Source organism: Lissotriton helveticus, chromosome 9 (assembly GCF_964261635.1).
Source record: "Lissotriton helveticus chromosome 9, aLisHel1.1, whole genome shotgun sequence".
In the NCBI taxonomy this organism is placed as follows: Eukaryota; Metazoa; Chordata; class Amphibia; order Caudata; family Salamandridae; genus Lissotriton; species Lissotriton helveticus.
In genome coordinates this window covers 1,082,407,394-1,082,431,874 of record NC_136070.1, presented here as the reverse complement: position 1 = coordinate 1,082,431,874, position 24,481 = coordinate 1,082,407,394, and the positions used below count along the sequence as shown (strand labels likewise).

General features: G+C 41.1%; 1 protein-coding gene across 1 annotated transcript in view; it reads right to left on the bottom strand.

The window, feature by feature from the left end:
* Nucleotides 1-24,481, bottom strand: part of TAFA4 (TAFA chemokine like family member 4) — a 415,549-nt gene that overhangs the window by 148,741 nt on the left and 242,327 nt on the right. The gene's annotated exons all lie outside the window — the stretch shown is intronic.

Sequence of the window (24,481 nt, the reverse complement as noted above, 5' to 3'; positions counted from 1 at the left end):
TGGCTATTTTCTATAGATGTTATACGCTGTGCTGTCTGACGTCCCCGCATTCTTTGAGCTAGACATCTTCCCACATTCTCCCCATATTCATATCTCTCAGCACGATGGCATTTATATTGGCGTGCTATGTCCTGGCTCCACACCCCATTAATCTTAGCGTTGCATTTGGCAACTTTGTCTTGTGCGGCACTACTATCTCGGTGTAAACTAATATTGTGTGTTAAATCATGTTCTGCATTTGTTAAATCCTGCAAAAGTTGCGCCATTTTCTTTTTCCCTTCCTGTTGAAGACTCCAGCCGTAACTGCAAGTTTCACCACGTAAACCTGCCTTAAAGCAATCCCATACCATTGCATAGGAGGTAGAGCCCCTATTAAGATCAAAAAACTGCTGAGCCCATTCTAAAACTTGTTGCAAATAGATTTCGTCTGAGAGAAGTTTCTTATTAAATGTCAAAGACCTTTTTATACGCTGGATTTTAGGCAGGGGCATGTCTATAACAATCGGAGCATGATCAGATGTAATACGTGGCATTACAGACATTCGGATCCTTCTGCCATATACCGACGTACAAAAATATAATCAAGACGAACAAATTTCTTATGAGATGAAGAAAAAAAAGTAAAGTCAGGATCCCTCGGATTTGCCAAAGGCCACCCATCAATCAAACCATGTTGACGTAGTAGTTGCCGTAGTTCTTTAAATACTTTAGGCTTCCTACCTAAGTATCGACTAAACCCCCAATACCAAGTATTCAACTCCCCATGAATATTAAAATCACCAAGTAGAAATAATGGAGTACCCCATAGAGCCAACTCTACATTCAAAAATTCTATCACTGCAGTGTCATCGATATTAGATCCATATACTGTACATATAGTAGCCACAACATTCCCTACGACACATTCAACAGTTGCCCAACGTCCCAAACTATCCACTTTGATTTTCCCTATCGCTACTATGGATTGTCGCCCCAATATGGCCACTCCTCGATTCATGGTAGATTGTTGTGAGGTTGCCAGTACTATATACCCAAGATCATTCAGAACTTTTCTATTTGACCATGGTATATGCGTCTCCTGGAGACAAATTATATCTGGTTGAATCAGACGAATCTCATGCATCACACGTTTTCGCTTATGAATATTATTGAGGCCACATACATTAAATGAGCACATGCGCAGAGTACAACTAGCCATGGCTACTAAATAGATTCCTTACACAATTGCATCCAAAAAAATATATATTTAGACTAAACATTCTATGGCTTTGACTGAATTTTCCCTCTTTTTCTCCCCAGCACACCCCCCGTGCCCCCCCGGACCCACCTCCCCCAGCACACCCATCCCCCCACCCCCTGTGACCCTCCCCCAAAACTAAGGCAAAGGGGCCTATCGCCCCGTTGATGTGTGGGAGATCACCTCTCAAGTTTGGGCGTATCCGTTAACCTATAAGAAAAAAGCATGAGGTATAAACCATATAGACAAATATATATTCAAAGTTTATAACTTTTTCCTCATGCTAAAGAGTTTAAATATTCCTTCGCTGGAGCCTCAGTTGTAAAGAACCGATTCTGCCCTTTATATACAGTCTTTAATGTAGATGGTTGGAGGAGAAAAACTTGAGCGCCCTTCTTTTGAAATGGAGCAATCAGCTGGCGCAATCGCCAGCGATTTTCTACGGTGGCGTGGCAGTAATCAGGGCGTACAAAAAATTCAATACCCTTCCCAGAGCGCTTTTTATCCGGTCTTGCAAGATCATATACTTTTTGTCTTGCCAGAAAGTTATTTTGAGATATCAAAATTGCACGAGGGTATTGATGACTTTGGTTACCCCGTATTGTTTGCTTGCGAAATGGGAAGCGATGTGCCCTTTGAATCTCATGAGACCACTGCCAATCTTTAACCTCCGGAAAAGCTTCTTCAAAAAGTTCGACCACAAACTGTCGCATGTCCTGTCCCTCACGTCCTTCGGGTACACCCAAAACTCGCAAATTGTTACGGCGTAACCAGTTCTGCAAATCAACCAATTTTATATTCACGTCATCTTTCTGAGCCTTTATGCCGTCGATATCGGTTTCATTATGACATTCAAGATCCATTGTTATTATTATCATTTATGAACAAATACCTATTCGGTTAGATGATGTCACATGCATTTGTGGACAACACCCAAAATTTCTCCATCTAGGTAATAAAGATTACAGCCATGAAAACATCAAGTGCCTCAACTACATCTAAAACTGAATGAGGAAGAGCTTACCTGTTTAATTGGCAACAAACCGTAGATTCTGGTGCTAAGAGGCACAAAGACTAGAAAGATAACAATTCCTTATCCCTCACCCAATAACAGTCCCACCATTTGCATGTGATTTGGCAGAAAAACTAATGAATAGAATTTCAATTCTGAGAAATGATTTCACCGTAACAATTTAATCAAAATTTCCAAGACGAATGGCAGTAACCATCTGTTAGAAACGAATGGAGTAGCCATAAAATTAAAATACCCACTCCCTCACTTTGAACTAAAGCTTTTATGGCACCAATCAAGCAAAGCAAGTCATTGTGACCCTCCACAGAGGAGCGTTCTTGTTTCTTACCTCCAAACATCTATTCATTAATTCTTTCATACTTCCATTCACATGCTGATATCCACCCTTTCATCTTTACATTCTGTTATCCATTTATTCTTTTATCCATGATTCAGTCTTTCATCATTCCATCAGTCCGCCCGTCCATCCATCCATATCCAAATCTGCTCATCCCTCTGCATACCTATCCTTCAAATCTATCCATCCATTCATGCATGAATCCATCCATCCTTTCAGTCATCCATCCACCCTTTCACTCATCCATCCACCCATCCTACTACCCAACCACCCCTTCATCTACTCATTCCTCCATCCATTCACCCTTTCAGCCATCTGTACATCCATCAACATTACACTCATAAGCCCATTTTTTCACACTTTCATCCATCCATACACACTCATCTTCACTCATCCTTTCAACTCTTCCCTAAATTAGCCTTTTCACTCCATTGATCCATCCACACTTTCACTCCATCCATCCATCTATCGATCCTCCCTTTCACTTATCCATTCATCCAGCCTTTCACTCAGCCATATATCCTTTCAATCATCCATCCAGCCTTTCACCCATCCATCCATCTACTCATCCATACGTCCATTTACCCTTTTCCTCATCCAATTTTCCTTTCACTTACTCACTCATCCACCCATCCTTTCAGCCATCTGTCCAATCATTCACCCTTTTACTGATACATCTATCTTTCCACACTTTCATTCATCCAGCCACCCTCACTTTTGACACATCCATCCTTTTACCCTTTCACTCTGTCCATTCATCCACCCTTTCACTGCATCCATTCACCCTTTCCATCCATCCATCCACCCTTTCACTGAGCCCTTACTCAGTTAATTAATCCATCCTTTCACCCTTCCATTCATCCACTCATCCATCTATTTACCCTTTCATCCATCCATCCATCCTTTCTCTCATCTATCCACCCATGCTTTACACAGCTATCCATCTTTTCGCTCATACAATCATTCATCCATCTGTTTATCCATTCATCCATCTATCGCTTTCACTCATCCATCCATTCATACCTTCACTCATCCATTCATCCATCCATTGCTTTCACTTATCCACTTTACATCCATCCTTTCACAATCTCTCCGTCCGTCCATTCATCTATCCATCCACTCTTTTACTCACCCATCCACCCACCCTTTCCCCAGCCGTCCATCTATCCCCCCTACCATCCATCCACTCATCCATCCACCTACCCTTTCATGTTAATTATGAGCCTCTGTCTGCTGAGTTGCCCACAGAAGAGGCCTATCAAGGCCCGCACCATTACTGTAGCTTCTAAGGTGGGGGGTTCACAATGCCTCTGTTAGAAGCACATTCTTAGAGTTGGTTTTAAAATTGTCTTTTGGATGCTTATTTAAGAATATACATTTCATTCCTTTTGAAAATGGGTTATCTACCTTGGTTTGGCGTTTTCTACAAGGATTATATAGATATTGCTTACCTCCTCCTTTTATTTCTTCCCCGTTATATTTTTTTACTAAGTCAAATACCCACAAATCCCTATCTTTCACTCTGTTTTAAATTAGTTTATTGTTCCTCTCTTATGTTGTTCCACATTTTTAATGAGGGCCTCCTTCCATATCTTCATTCTTCCTCTTAATGCTTACCCTATTTTATCACAATCAACTGTGGTTTCCATGCCCCTTTTCTGCTTTAAAAATAAAATCATTTTTCATAACTAGGTATCACTATGTGATCTGCATTCTATGTCTTACAGTAACTGTTTTACTAAATGAGTAATATTAATAACAATATTTTGAACTATAAGTGCTTTTAACATTATTTTCAGACAAACTGTATTCCTAATAGTTTGTTATTTCTGCAATTGAGATTTTTATTAATTGGGTTGTCAGAAAACTGTTTCAATGATATTGCTCTATTGGGATTGCTATAGTCAAGCACAAATTTTTTTTATAAAAATCTAGAAATAATGTCTGACCATCCTCTATCCGAAACACCTTAAAGACAAACTATGGCTAAAGGAGAAGACTTTCACCTGTTTCTCCTCCACAAACCTCTGACACAGCTGCAAATTAACCGCTTACTAAAGCTGAGCAGAGCCTTGACGATGTCAGATTTGGACTTCTGTAATCTAACCTAGGCTTTCAAAAAGCGATTTTATAGACTACAGGTGCAAACTCAATTTTAAGACTTATACTCACAACAGTTATATACTTTTCCGAAAAACTCTCAAGAGAGAACTTTTCAGAACGAGTGTACAATTAAGAACATAACATGTGGCCGAAGTATTAAAACGCATTATCATCATCTGATCTCAACTACAATAATTTCTAACAGATCTCAGCTAGAAGAATAATATAACAGTATTATAAAGTATAACCAGTAGTGGGTACATTAAAATTAATGTCCTAACTTTCACTCATTTAGCACTTGTAGGAGCTCTATTTCTTAGATAATCTGCGTGATAGTGGCACCCAAATTGCGGGGACGTTGTTGACCTCAAGAACTATGAGATAATATGTCCCTAGAGACAAAATTCAATACAGTATTTCAAAATAAATTCAATAAGGACTGACTCAAAAAGGAAATTTGACGTCAAGAATTAGAAAAAAACGTAATTAAAGTTTAAGCGCAATACAGAAAATATGTAAAATAAATTGAAGCAGAAGTCTCTTTGAATCAATTTAATTACATATAAATCAATTGCCATGAAGGCTATCAGTTACAGGAATAAGAAAATAGACTGTGGGCTATATGTACGATGAAGTGGCGAGTGTGTCGTTAGCCTCCTGGGCTTAGCGACACGCTCTGCCACTTCGGAAACGCAAGGCTGCACCATATATACAAGGATGTGGTGCAGCCTTGCGTTTCCCACTGCGATTTTGTTAAGTTTCACAACTTAGCGCCAATGCAGGCACCCTTGCACCAGAGTGCAAGGGTGACTGTGTGCATGGGAGGATTCATTATGTGTAGGAAGGTGTCCCTTCCTGCACATAACCAACCCTCAAATGCCATTTTGTAACTGTCATGTGTGCTACTTCATGCAGCGCACATGAAAGTTACAAAATGGCTTTCTTTAAAAGGTTTGTTTATGTACAGGAAGGGGCACCTTCCTGTACAATAACAAACCACGGCATGTTGCCTTTTCCATGTGTGCTTCACAAGGCAGCACACATGGAAAAAGCAAAAAATAGGAGAAATAATGCATTTCTTCTCGTTTCACCACCTTAAGACCAGAGTTTACCTGGTCTTAAATTTGCCGCTACCTCCTATGTACACCATCCTTGTACATAGGGGGCAGCTTCAAATACAATGGGTGTTGCAGTGGAACTCTCACTACAACACCCACTGCACGCCCCTTTCACGTTAAACATAGCGTGAAAGGGTGCCTTATGTACAAGGCAGCGTTAAGGCCCCTATCGCCACGGGAACGTCACAAAAAGTGGTGATCGGGGCTTGTACATATGCCCTTAAGTCTCAAAAATGTAGCAAAGCAATAGAAAATTGGACTGCATCCCTAGTAGAAAAATAAAAGTCTCATAGTTCAATTCCAAATTTGAGAGTTTATATATCTAAATTAAACATAGATAGTGATGGAAACTGCAAAGTCATCATTGTGTGAACAAAAGTATAATAGTTTCAACAAATCACATTGCAAAAATCTAAAATGTTATATAACCCTACTATCTTAACACTAAGCCAGTACATGAATATTGGTTTGCCCCTTCTGACCCAATGTCATCCGGAGGTGTCTGTACAAAATTAGTTTTGTAAACAATTGAAAAGAATCATGAATGAATTCAATAAAGCGTGGTTATTAGGAAGAGCCCTGGAAAGTAATAACAAGCCTTTGCAATGCAATAGGCCTCGCATTTACGCAAGTTTGCGCTATTGACATTGCAAATAACAATGCCTTTTATTTTTGTTTTCGTTTTTAAAACACAAATAAAAGGCATTGTCATTTACAATGCCAATAGCTTAAACTTGCGTAAATGCGAGACCTATTGCATTGCAAATGCTTGTTTAAAGAAAATGGAGACTCACTTTTAGCAAGGTGTGGCGTCAAGACAAGCCATTGCAATAGCACCAAAAAAGAGTTAATCACTCAGAGCAAAAAATGCAACACGAAATAAGTCACTAGTTCTGGAGTAAATACACACATCCACGAGTATTACAGTAGCATTTGGGGCCTGTGAGCTACGAATTAAACGTGAAATAAAGGAATGAGAACTGCCCCAAGACCCTTAGGGAAATGACCTGAGGGAAACGAAGGGGGCACATTATATTTTCCGTTAATGCGCAAAAGTGTCAGCCCGCTCGCTGACAACTGTCCAGGACACTGTACAAACACACACTTACAGTAGGAGAGGCCTGGCTTTTGGGTACAGAAAATGTTTTCTTAAGCTTTAATCCATTGTACAGTTCAGGTACTTCCAGGGCATCAGCAGTACACGATTCTCTGCACAGAGCAAGCTGACCTCACAGAACAAATAAAGGCAGAGGAGGAAACTGTGCTATCCCAAGAGGATGTGGCGCAGCGACCAGAGCTGCCAACTCGGAAGCTGGAGTTCCGGGTTCACGTCTCGGCTTCGGCTCAAAATCCTATAATTCTGGACAAATCACTTAATCTCCCCGTGCCCACAAAGCCGCTCTATATTCATCTTAAAATGAATTAAAAAATCCTTCCACAGAGAACATGCCTGGCAAAAGTGGAACCTTTCCTGGCACAAACTGGAGCAGCAGTGTGGGAAACTGTACAAGCTTCAATGACTCACCTGACACCTGAAACAGGCAGCAACACATACATGAAACTAGAGGCTCGCCGCACATCTGACCTCCCTCCTCCCTCGCACATAACTTTGGTCAGCGACCTCAATGAACATTACACGTCATCCATCTCAAACATTCTGGACAACCTTGCCTCTCTAAAACTAAAAAGAACACAAATCAAGGACAGAAACCCCTGGTTTACTGGTTCTCTCAACATGGAGAGGAGATCCCTATGGCAATCGGAAATAATCTGGAGACAACCCCCTCTGCAACACATCTAAAGCTTCTCCGCCAACGCGAGAAACGCCTACAACAAGCACATCCTCAATTCCAAAAAAAAATACTTTAGATCGGAATTGGGGAACTACAAGTATAGACCCCGCAAGCTCTTTGAACTGGTCAAACTCCAATCTAATAAACTGGCTAAAACACTGAAAGAATCCCCCAAATCCCTAATACCATCAGAGGAATTCTCCTCTTTCTTCGCTGATAAAACCACGGCATTAGGAATTGAACTCAGTACCACCACTTACTCTCATCTCCCTTCTGACCTGCCCCCATTTTCCGCACCACCCCCTCCGGCCCCACCTAAAAACCAAGCCCACTGGACTGACTTTGAATACTATAACGAAGACTCCATCTCCAAAATCCTCTCTATCTTAAACCCAAATAGCCACTTTAATGACCCACTACCCTCCAACTGCCTCGCGGCCGCCTCCCAATCCATCGTTCCCTGCTGGACTGCAATAATCAACGCCTCTCTCCAGCAGGGTTCAATTCCGGACCCTTTGAAAGCTGGCAAGTCCTCCCTATTTTGAAAAAAACATCACTGGATCCAGCCTCCCCTGACAATTTCAGACCTATCTCCAACATCCCTCTATTAGCCAAAGTATTGGAGAAGTGTGTACAACAGCAACTAAGTCAGCACATCAACAACTTCCACCTACTTGATGACTTCCAATATCGATGCGGACCAGGACACAGCACGGATACTGCTATGCTCCACATTGTGGACGATGCCCTCCAAGCCCTAGACCAAGGCAAAACCTGCCTTCTAATCCTCCTTTATCTATCCTCCGCCTTTGATACAATCAACAATGAAAAACGACTTGAACGCCTCAAACTCAGGATGGGTCTGGATGGTGTGGTCCTAGAATGGTTCAGGTCCTTCCTCCACAACCGCTCTCAGAGATTCCTCATCAACGGCAACCTATCAGCATCCACCCCAGTCATGGTTGGAGTACCCCAAGGTTCAACCCTGTCCCCTACCCTCTTTAATCTTTACTTAGAGCCACTCACCGAAGTTCTTTTTACCGCCAACATCTCCTACCATATGTATGCAGACGATACCCAAATATACATCAATATCTCTTCGCTCGTGGAGATCCTCTCCCTGAATGAGACCCTGAAACTGACTGTCCAATAGCTAGCCAATAATCAACTCAAATTTAACGCAAAGAAAACTGCATTTCTCCTAAGCTCCCCTTCAAAATCCAATCCAGAGATTCAGATGTGGATCAAGGCCATCACAGACCTGAACTGCCCGTTGACTGTTGTCCTCGACTGTAACCTGATCATGCAAGACCACATTAATTTGATGGCTAAAGCAGCCAGATTCCACCTGAACTACCTTTGGAAGCTGAAACTTGTCATCGATGCTCCTGACTTAAAAATGGCAGTTCAAGCACTAGTCATCTCTAGACTGGAATATGGTTGTTCCACCCTTACAGGATTACCCAAGATCTCCTTAGCACCTCTAAAAGCCTGTCTCAAAGCGGCAGCAAGACTACTCACAGGCACCAGGAAATTCGACCACATCTCCCTGCACATGAAAGCGCTGAACTAGCTCCCTTTAGAGGCCAGAATCCAGTTGAAACTGGCATGCATTACACACAAGGCTCTTTACACAAACTCCCTTGCTTATCTGACACAGAAAATAGTGGTATCTGGAGGAAGCAGGAACTCCCGATCCACTAGAAACCTCTTACTCCAAACTGGCTTCTTTCAGAAAAAAAGAACCTACAATAGGGCCTTCACCGGAGCAGCACCAAGAATTTGGAACTCTTTCCCACCCACTATCAGAAGAATCCCTTCTCAAGCACGTTTCAAAAAAGAGGCAACAACCTTCCTCATGGGTAAATTCCTCGTCTAAGGCCTGCCCTCATCCACCACATTGGTCCAGATGAATCTAAGACTATCGCTTCTTCCCCAGATCACCAATTCTCCCCTCCAAGAACAAGTGAGACCTTTGTTTTTACTGACTCTAATGGTGATTGTTACCATACACCTGTATCCCCCTCTTTCCCTTTGTTCTCAGCACCCCGTTCCCCTTGCCATCCTTTCTGTTGATTATGTATATTTCTGCACTTTAAACTTTTGTTTTGTTCACCACTGTTTACCTTGCAAAGCGCTCTGATACCCTCATGGGTCAAGTTTGCGCTCTATAAAACACAAAAATAAAAAATAAAATAAATAAACATGACACACGCACACGATTCCCAACCTTAAAGATCAACCCAAAATCACGTGCGGAAAGAAAGCTTTTGAAGTCACTAATAGTTCATGCAGACACGCACTGTGTCCTTGTGCATGATGTGAACAGTGTACAATCCCAGGTAAAAGGGGTCTTTGTTCTCAAGTCTGTGACAAGATACATTACATTGTAAATGGAGTACACAAGATTGTAAACATTAAACATATTTTTTTAAACAATAACGTCAACATTTCCATATGATTTTATTTTCCTAAAGACCATGAAAAATGAATCAGCCAAATTAACTAGGAGGTGAGAAGTGGACCCAAAGCCAAAAGAGGAAAATACAGGAGCAGAGTAGTCTTTACTCGTTAAGTATTTTACACATCTTAGGACAGTTTCTCAGCACCAGTAGGTAATGTTAGAGTTCTTAAACTTTGAGTGCTAGCTAGATTGTTCTCCTGGTCAAGACACTGCGCCAGACATTCGGAGACTAACCTCTGTCTCACACGATACTATGGTAATAACGTGGAATATGATCCTTGCGCTCGAGTAAGAAATGAGAGTTTATTAGTACAATTGCTTTGTTTAACATGCATAATAGGGCCACATGTATTTGCTGTAGTATGGCAATAGTTGAATCCACCCGTGTGACACTCGTGTTTCCTTCAGACCCACATTGGTGTTAAGTAAGGAACAATCTGTATCCACGTGCACCAGGCGCATGCTGAAAGAGACTCCGTGAGCATGCACATGGGATGTGCGGGCGCCGTGAGCTTGCACATCCCTGTCCCCCTTCGGCCACCAAACCAACGACTATAGGTCTCGCCAAGGCGTACAGCGCATGCGCTGCTTCGCTAGGCGAGACCTAAAAAGGCTTCCTCTGTGGTTTTTCCAGGCTTCCTATGTAGCTTCTCCGAGACCAGCAAATCATTACAAATAAAAGAGCACATTTTGCTGTGTGTGGTGTCAAACAAGAAATATAAATACATGATGAACATAGTGAAAAGGCAGCCGTATTTTAAAACATGGAATTGAGGCCTATTTGAAGTCTAGTTTAGTCTAAACCAGAAAAACACATTAAAACACATCATAACGATTTTGTTTTTAGTGTAATAGTTCTATGTTAATGTACATATATAATTCGATTGTGGAATAACTTCTGTACTCTCTAGAAATCAATTATACATTTTCATATAACACGAAATCCTTATGTGAAAGAATCAGCAAAATATCTCCATATATTGTCTAAATCATAACTCTTTGGAAGTATTTATAAACTCGCAAAATTGATGTCAAATCGCTAGCTCATCGAAATTCTTAACTCTCGCATTGATGAAGATCTGAGAGTGTTCAATGACTACATCAAGTATACAGCGAGACGATGTTGTAGTGCTTGATATGTATTTAGTTATTTATTTGCTCATTTATTTATTATCACTTTTTTGTAGCATACCTGCATTGCAGAAATATTAGAGTGCATTAAAAGATCGTACGTTGAACACATCACAATAACCAGCAGAACAAAAAAGAAGATTGCAATAAACACAGTAGACATTTTTCAAGTCACTTAGGACACATTTACTGTAACTACAGAACTTAGAGAAGATGTGTACAGTAACTGGTGTAGGAGTGAACATATAACAAAGATAGGAGAGGTGGGTTTTTAGGTGTTGCCCAAAAGTGTTTTTTAATCACATTCTTCTCAATGTTACATGTCCATGAAAGAAAAATGTAAATCAGTTTGGATCAATGGCTGGTGAGGTATGTTGGGTTCATTTCTTGATTGCTGGGGAAAGTTGACTCCTGCCTATAGCTGTGGTGCTTCCAAAAACAGAATAGTATAGGTGAGATGTGTCAAGTGTCTCTATAAGCGGGAGCTAGAGCAGAGGAAAAACCATGAAAAGCAAAAAATGCATTTACAATATTATAGCTTTTGAATGAAGATGAAGATTCGAATTGAAAAAATCATAAAGATAAAAACTCCTGCTGACACCAAGAAAGAGAAAAGGTGCAATCAACCTGCTGGAACAAAAACAAAAGTGTTGCGACTCAACATCTTCTCATGACTATATAGATAGATATATATGATTCACCAGGAACGGAAATCACAAGAAAAACCCAAACTCGATCTTAGATTGAGAATTTTGAAAAAAGATCTATGGTCAATCCTCCATCATGGAATAGCTGGCTATAAGGCTCACCTATGTACCTTTTTAGAAGCCCTGGCATTTGTTTGAAGATCATAGAAGCCCAAAATTGACATCCCCTGCTCCATGTTGGAATCCAGGACCACAGCTCTGCCTCTTATGCCTGGCACTCTTCATGTCTGACAGAACAACTCTCCGGGTGTCGGCAAGCGTTGGGTCGCCAAAATGGTTTCTGGACAGCGCAAGCATTCAACATCCCAAGTATAGGGGCGCTAGGAGTGCTCTTTCATTTCTTGAACGCTTGCAAACTATGGTAAGATCTTGACTTGATATTGTCACAGAGGTAACAGTTTCTCCTGAGCTGCTTCATGCCTGTCATATCCTCCATGCAAAAGCTTTAGAACTGTCATGTTTCAGTGCGGTACTAGGGTGGTTTGAAGCTGCATTTCATAGAGAATCTCTGACATGAGCATAATATTCATCAGCAAACCTTTCAACTGAAAGCAAAACATGTTTACGCTTCAAAGAGGCATTGATTGGAGACTTTTTGAGGTAAGTGTATACTAAAAAAAGGACCTAAGAGCTGTCAGAAGCATGGGAAGATTGCTCTATTTTGCTAATTTACTCTGTAATGGCAAATGTACCTTTTCATGAAAACATGCATTACGAAAGAGTCAGTCAATTCCATGCTGTCACGTCTCAGCCCATGCTGAATTTTGGTGTCTGGAGGTTGTAAGCAAGGCTCACTATGAATGTGTCATCCTTTTGATGGGTGATCAGACCCCTCTAAATAGATCTGATGTCTCATATTTGCTCTGTCATCTAATGGTAATGCTGTTGCTTTTAGCCCAGTCATACCTCTCTCATCTACATGTTCTGTAGTTGCTACTACCCATATGAGATAGGAGAGGAGTTGGCATAATTGCTAGGGCGGTCGTCCTCGAATCTGGGGAACTGGTTCGAGTCTCTGCAACCACACTGAACATCCTGTGATTCTGGGCAAATCACTTAATCTCCCCGTGTCTAAAAAAATAAAAATGAATGTGTCCTCATGTAACGCAACTGGTGCAATGTAAAGCGCTCTGATACCCGATTCGGGTCAAAATCGTGCTATTTAAACTGCGTTAAAAAAAGAAAATGGGGGCAGACTTTATATATCTGAGAGCACTGTTTCCAGTGTAATCTAACGTACTGGAGTAGGTTTCCTACACATAAACATTGAACATATCAGACACACCTGATGCAGCCAAGGCCGGTAGTGGGAGTACCAGCCGGGCGGTGACGTGGGGAGGGGGAGGGGCAGGGTGGGGGCTAGTAATGTATGGAATCCGGACCTTAACAGGTAAGTAAACATAAAAATAAATAAAACGAATTTCGTTGCACGCACTGCATCACCAAATGCGATGCAGTGCGTGCAACGAATTGCATCACCAAATGCGATGCAGTGCGCGCAACGAATTGCATCACCAAATGCGATGCAGTGCGCGCAACAAAATTAGTTTTATTAATTTTTATGTTTACTTACCTGTTAAGGTCTGTATTCCATACATTGCTAGCCCCCACCCAGCCGCTCCCCCTCCCCACGTCACCGCCCGGCTGGTACTCCCACTACCGGCCGGGGCTGACCTGATGTAATATCATCAGGGGATGCCCTCAACATTGGAGTTATTAACAATCCGCTCAGATGTGCTGCCCTGTATGTCTGGTGGAAATATTCCCCCAGGTGTAACATGAACAAATGTTTTACCTATACTATATAGCCTCTGCCCAGTTATTCTGCAGTGCAGGACATAGGAACTCATGTAAATATTCTTTGTTATGATTCATTTCTTGGTCTGTAATAAATGTGGTGTAACCGGAATTTCAGAGCCTAAAATATTGCTTTCCAATCTACCACTAATCTTAATCTCACCCATTTTGGAGATTAACAATTTGGATTTGCAGACCCCCCATACCTGACCTCTTTACCTCACTTCCACCCCCTCCCCATCCAACACGTTCTGCTCTGACATACCTCCTTACATTCAGATATTGTCTGACACAGGCTTCGAACATAAGCTTCCACTACCTCTGATCCACAGTAAACAACATCAGCCACCAAAGGTTTGTCTATGGCATTGTTCACAATGTCATTGTTACTTCATCCTTTCTACTTACTTCCAACTCCTATGTAAAATAGGAATGTTGAATTAAACAGACTCAAGGTATGCAAGATTCTAACATCCCAATCTCTATTGATGATCATCTCTGGTGCCTGTGTGTACCCCTTAAACCTTCTACATGCTCTCAAGTCATGAAGCGGAGTGGCACAACATGTGTAATGCCCAGTGCGTAAAGTGTACAAACAAAAAAGTGTCAGGGTCCAAGATATTTCAGAGGTGGCCACTGCAGCATGCAACACCCACTGGTTGGCACTACAAAACTCTACTAATGATGATATATGTTAACCATCACACTCCTCCAAATTTGACAGTTTTTACTACTTCAGGTCACTCAAAGCTGTAAGAATGGCCTTGAAGTGCTGATATTATTTGATTAATATAAATTGAATTGTTAAACACATACCGACGTGCTGTTCTAGAAATAGACAGACAGCGCCATGATCTGGTGGAATATTAATATGCGCTGGTGTTATGAAACAAAATGCTGCGCCTGAGTCCCAGGAAACGCTCAAACAAATTAAGCACTGGGATTGAATAAAAACAAACACATTTTCTTGGCTGTGACTGTGGTAAGCAACATTAGTCTTTTGATATGGTGTGAAAAGATCAGCGTATTCTAATGATAAAATTATTACCTGTCATAGAAGGGGATTTGCTCACATTCTTTTAGCTGTATTATGCCCTGCGGTTGTGAGAAGACTTGTATGTATAAGCATCATCTTGTTTGCTTGACACAAATTAGTAAAAACAAATGATTCACACTATAATTATAGAAACTGTGGGTATGCAAATTGCCAATGAGAACTAGACAGTTTCAGTTGTTTTAAAACGTGCTCTACATCTGTAGATAGATAACATTAACTGATGCTGAGGCTGTGTTGTCTGCATAAAAGATGCAGAAATCTTGCCTCAAATGATGGTAAAAGCCAGAAACCAAGGGGTTATGATTCATGAAGAGCTGCCCTTCATACCCCGGAAGTATAAACTGCCTATAAAACCTGCTTTACACTGCTTACGTCTTCCACTCCTTCAGCTCTCTCAGCAAATTTCTATCATCTTTACAGTGGAGATCAGGTCCGGATTGGCCGTTGCGGGCACCGGGCAATTCCCCGGTGCGCCGCAAGGGTGGGGGCCGGATTTGGCTGCAAAATCGGCCCTGTAACAAAATGGGCCGAAAACCGGCCCCGCCAAAGAGCTCGGTCGTACCCCCAGGGGACGGGCCGAGCACTTTGCCAGGGCCGGTTTTGGTTCTCAGTCCTTACTTCACTACCACAGTAGCCTTTACAAACTACAAGCCAACCTACACCCCCTACAGTGCCTAACCCCCATGCTGCTCCTCTTTACTAGGTCTACATCATTTCAGCCACATCCGGCTGGCTGGGCTCTGAAGTCCCTCCATGGGTTCCTAGTGACTGAAACAAGAAATGTTGAACCACTTTCTCTCAACCATACAGCACTGCTAGGAGCACCATTGGTTTACTTGGCAAAGTCCATCCCTTAACATCCATCTAGAAGTTTAAGACCAGTAACCATAACTACCTATCGATCGAGGCTTCTGCTGCAAGAAAAATGGAGGACACTTCATGCACAAGGATTATCTCTGTGCAACGCCCTCCCAGCGCCTCTAAGACTGGAAATTGATTTTCTTTGATTCAGAAGGCTGCTGGAAACCCACTTCTTCAGGCAGACCTATGGTTAATCGAGTACTAGGTGCCTGCACTGCTGACTCTTGTTCTGGCCTACTGGGGAGCTGCTAAAACCCAGCTTGTGTACAGGGTTCAGCTCTTGGCCTCCGACTTTATCAACTTTTCTAAGGTTGCTACTTATTTATTTTATGCAACTAACAACCACTGACAAAGCCAATAGTCCTGGACTGTTGTGGTTATAATGTTTCTTGTTGTATCATATATCTGGACGTCATGACAGAAACAGCAAAAAAACACTTTGGCGGCACACTATGCTAAGCACAGATTTTTAGCTTTCGTATTTTTAAGCCAAACCCTTAACTTCATCGGCTACACACCTTTGAGAGAACCCATCCCCCCCCCTCCCTAGTTTTTTCATCCACTTAAAGTCTTGGGGCCCGATTCACAGAACTAACTTAAGACAAAATCCTAAATTTACTACTTTTGGTATTCACAGAAGTTAGGATTTTGTCTTAAGTTTGTCTTAAAACAGACTTAAGACAGACTTAAGTTAGGATTTTGTCTTAAGTCTGTCCTAAGTCTGTCTTAAGTCTGTCTTAAGACAAACTTAAGACAAAATCCTAACCTCTGTGAATACCAAAAGTAGTAAGTTTAGGATTTTGTCTTAAGTTAGTTCTGTGAATCGGGCCCTTGGTTATCAGCATACCGGCCACTTGGTCTTGTTGATTGTATTCATTGCAAATTGACTGTCCAAACCATCTATCAGCGCCAAAGTGCTGAAAACCTACCGCTTGGTGATTAGTAGCACTTTACAAAAACACCAAATAAAATAAATAAATGATGTACTGTTAAGCTCCTCCTTTGCGGCTGAAAGGTGTGCCATGAAGGTTTTTCACAGTGTCATACCTGTATTAACTTTTAAGCATGCTCTATTAAATGTAGACATGTTAAAAGTTCCTAAGAATCCATTTTATTTGAAACTTCTACTGTACACTATTCATGCACTGTGAACATTTAATGCTTTCCCCCAGGATAGACAGCCAACATAAAGAGGGGGTCAAACACTACTCATTTTAATGTCGTAGATAACTTAGCCGGGCATTAAGGTTCCTGCAGCAGCTGAATTCTCCGATGGTTTTCTTGAGGGATGTGTTCACAGGGCAGCGTAGCCTGCAGGATGGTTGATTCATGGCCAGTCAAGACGAACGGGCTTGTTGGCCATTAACAGTAACGCTCAAACGAAAAACGACTCCGTTTTCATCTTTTTTTTTTTCTTTTTTGGGATTGTTGAGATGAAGGGATGTCTCCAGGATGTCTCAGCTAGTCAGTTCGGCTTAATGAGCAATTCTTACATCATCAAACAAAAAGCCAAAACACAAAACTAAAAATATATTGGAATTCATGTAATGCTGAGAAATGGCTCCCAGACTCGTCGATCTCTTTATGCTCGCGTCCAGCATTGCCAAAGCTGATTTCTGCAGAGGTGGGCGAGCCATTACATTTGCAGAGAGAGCCAAACCAGAGCAGAGACAAGGGTCTCGCACGGATCTTACACGCACATGCATCAATGTTGGCTTTTGCGATTCCTTAATTGCGATTTTTAAGGAATCGCATTTAAGGAATCGCAAAAGCCTATGCATGTAGAAATCACTTAAAAATAGAGATTTCTAAACATTCCTTAATTGCGACTCACAAATTGCGAATCGCAGTTAAGGAATACCTCCCCATTCATTCCTATGGGCCAATGGGAAGACATTCTCACTTTGCTATTCTCAATTAGAGAATCGCAAATTGAGAATGCAATTTCAAGGGTGCCAGGGTGTCAAAAGGACACCCTGTTGCATCCCTGAAATTAATCTACGCACATATATTGCGCACACACATGCCCTAAGGGCATGTGTGTGCGCAACATGAAACTTTGAAAAATGCACAAAAGTGCATTTTTCAAAGTTTTTGCAAATTACCATGAAGTTCAACTTCATGGTAATTTGCTCCCCCTATTTGTGAAATCGCAGATTTTTTAACTTTAATGCGTTGCATTCAAGGAATCTCAAAATGTGATTCCTTAAATGCAATCACAATTTGAGAACTCGCAATTAATTGCGAATTCTCAAATTGCGAGGGCCTTGACCCTTGATGCATCGCAAAAGCTAATTTTGCGATCGCAAACGGACGATTTTTGAAATTCGCACCGTTTGCGATCGCAAAAGGCTTTGATGCATGTGCCTGTTAGAGCCCATTCACGAGCTGAGCCCTGAAAATGTTTGCTATGTAAATCACGTTAAATATGATAAAGTGCTTCAAAATAAAAATAAAATGATCTTCTATAACATGTGCAGCTTTGATATTATTAATATGTCACATGATAGCACTTCACTGAGAACTATTTACTAAAACTAACAGTTTTTAAACCTAAACTATAAGTGCACTAAGAGGCAGGACAAATGTCATGTAAACCCTATTCGTTGCCCAGATTATTATAGAGCAACATATTATAGTCTATTAATTCAAGCACAAAAAAGGTTTTTGTACAACGACTATTTTGAATTCACATATTTGCCCAAGATCACATGATTTAAGCGGTAAACCGTAATTTATCCAGGTTTTCTTTTTTCATTGTATAAATCTGCCAAGAAATTACTATTGTTTGTCTTTCCTTATGTTAAGGATCTGTATTGACCTCTTTGTCCATTTTATTTGCATTTTATATATAGCGTGAAACGACCTAAAATGCAAATTGTAGTGCTTTATATGAAAACCTGTTACATTACGCAGGGTCACATTAATTGCTTACAGGCATGGGGAGATTAAGCAATTTGCCCTAACGTCACATCCTGGGTAGAGGGAGGAATGTATGCGCAAACCACATGAAAGTGCGGCTTGTTATGGACTCGAGGTCCAGAAGAACCTTGAGGTGAGCCAGGCTTCAAGCTCGAGCCTGGTTCAAGCATTTTAGAAAACAAATTCAAAACGTACCTTCTCACCGCTCTCCCACATCCTGGCAGGCTCTCCTCTCAGGAGCCGGAACAGGAAGCAGCCAGGCTCCCTTCCCTAGGCCAATCACAAAGCTGCAATGCGAGGCTGTAGTTGCTTTTCTTGTCGTATATTATCTCCCTCTTGTCACTTTCTTTCCTTGTCCCTCTCTTCTAATGTAGTTCCCCTTTTTAGCCTTTGCTTGCTCCCTTTTGGTATTTTTTCTCCATTTCACTAATTTGTCATTCTGTCTCTTTTTCTTCTTCCTAATATCTCAAAGCACGCTTTTCCAATATGTCCCTCTTTTCTCCCAATAATCAATCTATCTATCTATCTATCTATCTATCTATCTATCTATCTATCTATCTATCTATCTATCTATCTATCTATCTATCTATCTATCTACACAGCGGCTGTTGCCACTGTGTAGTTCCAGTTAAGACCTAATCACCTTTGGAAACGAATTTTTTGGTAAAGGGACATTTTGCAAATCGTGAACACAAAACTTCCTCATCTCCTTCCTGGAAAGTTTTGGGGTGGTCAGTCAAGCAGGGACAGAAAAACATATTTCTATCCACTTTCCTCACTTGTTTAACCCCTTCCGCGCTCATAACGAGCTCAGCTCGTCATGAGTGACGACGCTCGTACGCTCATGACGAGCTGAGCTCGTCATGTAACGCGTTTTTTTTTAAAACGCAGCGGGAAAACCGCTAGCGGGCATGCGGTTAAAAGGAATAAACATGACACATACATTAGACACATCTCAGCAGAAGCGTTCTCCAAGGAGTCGGTTAAGAGAAAATATATTTTCTTTAAAAGTTTAACCCATGAAACATACGAGACAAAAATAAAGAATTCCTAAAGTAATACGGAAGAAGTAGGGGTTAATTCATAGAGTAAACAAGAGTGAAGCTTGAGAGAAGGCCTCATCTTTCAGTAAACAGCTGGTAGGAAAAGCAGCAGACGTCAAGGACTGTGATTTAAATTTTGCATAATGTGCAACCAACTTTGAGAAAGCTGGTGATCTATAAAGACCCCACTCACTTCCAACATTGCCTACCCCATCACTGCCGCCCCTCCTTGAACTCTAGCTTGAGACATCCTTGCTCAGTAAGGTGTGCCTGAACCCAAAATCATGTGCTCCTGGCTCTGCCCAGCAAGCAGCATAGTAAAGTGACCTTCAGCTGTTTATTGCCATCACATCCAGTAAGTAAATGTTACTTTCTTGGTCTATCAAATTCAAGCGAGTGAATGAGGCTCAAATGCACACGGTAATACTTTCAAGTGTCTCCTCTTGTCATAATATATTTTTTTCTTATTTTCCTTCGTCTTCTTTTCCTGCTACAGCATGCAAAAAAGTGGCATACCTATTTCACGTTGAATGTTAGGAAAATAGAATGACTAGAAACTCTAATAACCATCTCTTGACAAAGTCAACCCTCAGATATCCCCATATCTCGACGTTGAGGCCTTAAACACTTTTAAAACTCAATCCCATTAATATAATAATCAATAAATGTAATGTATTTGATTTAACAGCTTTCTCTTTTTAACCCCTTCCTCTTCTTCACACAACTTTCTTGCTGGCAGTTGGTTCAACATTTTCTTTTGGGACTGGAAATATGGGACAACGCTAGAAAACTTTATATAGCTAGTTTTATTTATCCTCCATTAGGTAGTGGTGTTGCTTTTGGTGGTGGGATAGTCTTCTTTTTTAAGAGGTGGTGGCAGGGCATTTCATTGTAAGAAAAGGGGTACCCTATAACCCCACAGAATACGGCATGTGGTACCTGCAGGTCATAAATTGATTTTAGCACTGCATATGATTTAGAACCGAATGTTATTTCCTTATTTTGCTTATGGAATATATTAATCATAGAAGCTACCAACCATATCTCCCTTGTTGGGAACCAATTTTGCCTCTATGAGACCACAACGTTGCTAAATGAAAATTTTACTCAAGGGGAGAAATGTGTTTTCTGGTGGAGCAAATCTTGCTCAAATTCTCAGGTCTGTAGCCATGCTGACGAACGCTATGTATGACTTTAACCCAAAGTGACTTTGGTTTCTTCTGTCTGGGGTTTGATCTCCATGCTAACCAATAAGATTCATACAGCTTTGTTGGTTTTATTGCTTTAGAAGACAGCCACACTTAAAAGGGGCTTTCATTATATAGAGGCAACCACTTGCCCCCAAGAAGTAGTTTTTTTAGGCCAGTAGGCTGGTGAGCAGATATGTTGAGCGTTTATATATATTATACCCTTGTTTTACTTCTTCCGTAATGAAATAAGCAGCCCAAAATAATCGATTAGCCTTTATTCGATTATTAAAACAGATAATATAAAAGTACATCACACATTTACATCAATAAACATGTTTCCAGTACCTGGAATGTTGCACAGATGGAAATCCCAGCTTAAAACATTATATCTTTATGATGCCTGACCATCGATTAACCTTAAATAGCAAAATGCATGGTTTTCTCCTTGTCCTGGTGATTTGTTATTATCATTCTTGGTCACACTGTGCATATATCTGCACATCATTACATATATTTTAAATGTAATGAATCAATTTACAGAGTAAATGCATTTTAAGTGCACAGGTCTGATGAAAGAATCACTGTAAAGGCTCCATGCCACCGAATCCGCTGAATGATTAAGGTGGTGGTGTGCTAGTTAATAAAATCATACAACCCACCTTGTAGCATTAAAATCGGCCCTGTTTAAAGAGTGTGATAAGATTTTCTTTACAATGGATCTACTTTTTTTCAACACTCAGGATATATTTTAGAGCAATTTGCCTTTCTAGAATCTTTCTGTGTTGTTTGAGCCTCATTATATAAATCTTTAAATGCAGCAGTCATAACCCAAGACCTTGTTCCGTTCCATAATTTTCGTTGTGTCCTACTTTTCCTTCCTTGAATGTGATCTACCCTTCAAAAGCAGTTAATGTCTTCTGGTTACTCCTATTTCTGAAATGATATGCATTAGTCTTCCCTGTTCTCACATATTCACAAAGCAGCTTTCAAAGCAACATGTGATGCTCCACTGGTCTCTTGCAATATACAATGCTCTTTTGTGAATTTTTTCATAACTGTACATTGTGTACTACATAGACAGATCCACCTTGTTAACAAAGAACTTGAGACATCCTATTACTGAATTGCAGATTGTGAGGAAAACAGGTGTATTATGTGGTGTGGTTGTGTGACCTCCCCATGTAACATACTTACCAATACCTTTAGAACCCTTAGGTTACTTTTGTCATTTCCTTAAACTTGTCTGTCCCTGAAAATGGTTTTCCATGATCTGGTTTCCTCCAATCTGCCTTCTCAGTTTTGTTTTCCCATTAATTCACATACATCAGTACCCAGGACCACTAGAGTGACTCATTGTAACCCGAACCTGGACTCTGCAACTGTGAGTCCTACCCTGCCCAGTGGTTCCACATGAGTCCTGGAAGCTTTGAAGAGGGCCTGAGGGTTCTTTGGCAGCCTGTCTGTGGATCCAGCAGAACAGACTCCTCTCCTCTGCTTTGCAGTGAAACCCTGAGCAGAACCGACACATCGGCTTTGCTGCGTGGCCTTTCTCAGTGGCAGGTTGCAGCCTCTTCAGAACTGCTGCTGCGAGGAATCATCCTTGATGCAGGCCCTCACATCACAAGCCCCTTGTCGATGGCAGCCTCGACGATGATGCAGAAATTCACATCTAAAACTCACAACTTCTTCAGAACCAGCCAGTGCACAGCACATCCTCAACACAGAAATTTACACTGAAAATACGAGTGGGTGGAACTTGAAGACATTTACTTTGTGGAATTCCACAGAGTTACATAAAACTCTGTGAGATTCAGCAGAGTTCTGTGAGCCAGCTGAATTCGGCACATCGTGCTGGTCACGCTTATTTCTAGCCCCGAGAGTTTGGTACATGCTGTAAAATCAGCATGAATGGCAGCATGAGGCTCGCCAGAGAACGCTGCTTCTTTCTGCCACTCCAGTAGATTTTCTACTCGAGCAGCAGCTTTCTCAGTGTGAACAGTTTCGACCTGCAGCGACCCCCCCATTGAGAAATCTCACTGGGAGGCATTCTAGCACCTACAGAGTGTGCAGGGGACATACATTCTCACTTGCACTCTCCAAATTAACGTGGTGGTTGGCAGAGTTTTGCCAGAACTCCATGTTCCAGGCAGAACACAGAGTGGACAAAACTCTGCAAACTCCACCAGCAGAGCTGAGTTTATCACCCAGCCTTAATCACAGTCTCCTTCTTTGATGGACTCCTCGCCGATGATGCAGGACCTCACATCTCAGCTTCACAGCTCGGCGGAACTGATGCAGCATGACGCATCTCAGACCTGGACCATCCATCGCCTCAGCTGCGCTCCACATCCTTGGGGCAGGACCAGACAATGCTCTTCAACTAGGATTTAAGGTACCCTTGTTCAACGGGCCAAAGTGGGTCCCTGTAGCTATTTTGTTCACCTTGTTACTGTTGCACAAATACTTTACACATTACCTATAAATTAAGCCTGACTGCTCAGTGACAAGTTACCAGATGGTTGAGCACAGATTAATTTGTGGTTTGCTTGGCTTCACCCTGACATGATTTGTGGTTCCTACCTGAGTTCGATTTCGCCCTCTCCAGTAACCCAATTACTTACAAGCATGATATTTATTTCACATATAATTGGTCAATGTACTCTTACATATTATGGGCCAGATTCACAGAACTAATTTAAGACAAAATCCTAAACTTACTACCATTTTCGTATTCAGAGCAGGGTCTTACTCAGTTTGGTATTCACAGAAGGTACTTACTCATTTTGGAATTCACAGAAGGCACTTACCCAGAACGTGTAAATGGTAGTAAGTTTAGGATTTTGTCTTAAGTTAGTTCTGTGAATCGGGCCCACCATGCATTATAAATACACAGGTCTGCTGAAATAGTTTCTGGAAAGGTTTCATGTCACTCAAAGTGCTGCATCATTAGAGTATAAGTGTGACTTTTATTGAAATTATTTAAACTGCCTTAGAGCATTAAATTCAACCCTGGTTGAAGACTATGATAAGATTTTCCCTCCAATGAATTCCCTTTTTTCTTCAGCCAGATCGTATTTTAGGACACCCTTTCTGTGATATTTGAGTTTTAGTGCCTTAATCTGTGACATACCATAGTCATAAACCAAGACTATGTTCCATAATTTACGCTGAGTCCTCAGTTTTTTTCTTTCTGGTTGGGTGTGTTGTACCCTGGTGAAGCTGTCATGCGTTTTTGAATCCTTCTAATTTTGATATGAATATGCAGCAGTCTTCTGGGCTACTGCAAATTCGTGAAGTTGATTTCAATGCTACTCTGATAATGCCACTCCCTCTGGTCTCTTAAAATGCAGAGGGCACTTTTGTGTATATTGTCCTAACTGCACTTTTCTTACATTGGAAAGATATTCCTTGTAGAAAAAAAAAGTTCACCTGAATATATTATAACCACAACATGCACTAAAAGCGATATTTTATAATTGAGTTGCAGATTATTTAAGTATAAAAAATAGCATCCAACAGATGATGCAAGTACTATGTCAAACCTTTGGATTGAAATAAATAAGTTACAAAGTTATTTCACATTTTACACAGTGGCTGTCACTGCTTGCAATGCAGCAGGTGTTAATTGGAGTCTCACAGTCTTTACGCCGAGTTAATGTCACGTTAGGAACTGTTACAAACACTGGCA